The sequence below is a fragment of the Helianthus annuus genome, chromosome 9, assembly GCF_002127325.2.
Source record: "Helianthus annuus cultivar XRQ/B chromosome 9, HanXRQr2.0-SUNRISE, whole genome shotgun sequence".
Classification (NCBI taxonomy): Eukaryota; Viridiplantae; Streptophyta; class Magnoliopsida; order Asterales; family Asteraceae; genus Helianthus; species Helianthus annuus.
The window spans coordinates 148,158,219-148,160,491 of record NC_035441.2 but is presented as its reverse complement, the minus strand read 5'-3'; the positions used below and the strand labels follow the sequence as shown (position 1 = coordinate 148,160,491).

Here is a 2,273-nt window from a genome sequence, read left to right as displayed (position 1 = left end):
TGTTATGTGTGATAGTGAATTTGGATTTCGAAGATATTAGATATCGTGGTTGACAAATCATGTCTTATGCATGTTAGTAAAGGTCGATGTTGATAAGAATAGGTAAATGTGTGTTAATTTGAATGAGCATGAATACTAACATTATTATGGCATGACGACATGAAAGAATCGGACCCACATAAGCATGGACCAAGCATGGAAAGCTAACGGGTCAATATGAGGCAAGGAAGCGGTTACAAACATGGAGGCACAAGGTAAGTAATTTCCATAATTACTTCTTAGTTGTTTATGTAAAGTTATGTGCAACATAGATAGCATGATAATTGGGGTTAAATAGGAATGAATTTGTATGATATCGATGAGGTATTAATGGGATCCTAGCTTTGATACGAGAAAGGTATGCATGATTAAGAATCGTAGCTCGGTAGTAGGATTAATTACTTAGGCAAGAAAATCCTTTGTTGTTTAGAATGGGGCTAAGTTAACAAAAACGCCCTTGATGGGTATTTCGACCAAACGACATTAAAAGTCGTTTGGAAACGGGCTATTTGACTAGAGTAACGTCTTGGTCAAGTATGAAAGCGAAGTATAGGGTTTGGTATGCCATAGACCATTTAATGCGCAAATACCCATAACGGGTCAAAATAAGCGTTCGAGCAAAAACGGGTTAAGAGGATGTAAGACAATTGAGAATTTTATCTTTTATGATAGACGTCATTGATATATATATAGGTTCACAAGAAATTATGGTCAAATAAACAGATTATGTTGTTAAATGCACGAATGGGTCAAATAGTTAGAAAATGATAATATGCCGAATGCACGTAAGTTAAGAATTTTCTTAATCCAGAGGTAGGATTTTAAGTTAATACGATAGAATGTGAATTTACAAGCATGTAGGAAGAAACGGGAGGTCAAACGGGTAAACGGTTCAAAAGTTACGCGCGTTTTAGTGCGTTCGGACGACGAAACGAATCTGCAGAAAACAGCAAAAACTAGAGGGCGTCGCCGACGGGCAAGGGAAAATTGGTTTTTGTGCTGACTGGTTAATTACCTGCCTACGGGTTTTTGGGCTACGGGTGAATGCAAGGCCCGTCGCCGACGGCCCTAGGGGCGTCGGCGACGGCCTCCCCAAGTCTCAAAAGCTAAATTCTTGTTATTTAAGTTGATTTACGTGTCGTAGGCTTCGGTTTGTTATCCGTGGACTATGACGGACCTTCCAAACATGATTTTTACGGTTCCTTAGATGTTTATGGGCTTTAAACCTAAGTCTAAGACCCTTGTAAATATTGTATGTAAGGATGTAGGAAGATATGTACGTATGTAGATGTGTAGGTATGTATGTCTAAAGATATGTATGAGCGTATGCATGTATGTAAAGATGTAGGAAAGGTATGTACGTATGTGGTTGTGCATGTATGTATGTGTAAAGACATGTGTGAGTGTATGCACGTATGTAAGGTCGTAAGAAAGGTATGTGTGTATGTAGAGGAGTATGTATACATGTAAGATGGTACGTATGCATGATTTAAATACGTAGAGTTTTAACGTTACTAATTATGCGTTTGAGGTTGGTATGTAATGCAGGAACGAGAATATCGGATTCTTACGAAATTTAAGCTCTACCTGAAATAAGAGGATGAGTAAGGATAGTTGGATGAACTAATGTTAAATTGTCGAATGCTATTCAATATTTAATTATATGGGATTAATGTTATATGATGTTGTCGTTGACTAATGACTAAGTTGTATGTTATGTCCACAGGTGCCACACGGACTTCTTCTGCTACTTAGAAAGTGAAGCGGAGGTAGATCGAGTCAAGAGCAAGGATTGCACGGATAGATCGGTCATATAATTGAAGTGTATAACGTCTAGTAATGTAAATTTTAGTATAAATGTGGTGAATTCTTTTATAGAACGTTTAACATTTTTAGCATTGGAACCTTCGCGAAAGTAATGTCGTTAATAAGGAAAGAAATTTTTAAAGCCCTTTTTCCGCTGCGTCATTTTTAAGGTAAAACGTGTTAGGGCGTAACAAGTTGGTATCAGAGCCCTGGTTTGAGAGAATCAAGTAGAAGGAGGTATATACTTGAACTCAAACCGGTGTGCTCTTGTGACCAGAACCCGTGCAATCCAAGACTCGATCAAGGCCTAAAGGCAAAAGCAAATGTAAGTATGTATTAGATTATGTAATTGAAGGAAATTAATAGTATGTTATGTGAAGGGTAAGCGCAATTGTTTGGAAGGGATGATTCGTGGATGCGGTCTAGGA

General features: G+C 37.9%; 1 long non-coding RNA gene across 1 annotated transcript; it reads left to right on the top strand.

Moving 5' to 3' along the window:
• The first annotated feature begins 1,188 nt into the window (after positions 1 to 1,188).
• LOC110879073 lies at positions 1,189 to 1,992 on the top strand. The gene is made up of 2 exons (XR_002558444.2): positions 1,189 to 1,643; positions 1,766 to 1,992. It is a non-coding gene; the product is annotated as an uncharacterized LOC110879073 (long non-coding RNA).
• Positions 1,993 to 2,273: the final 281 nt, after the last annotated feature.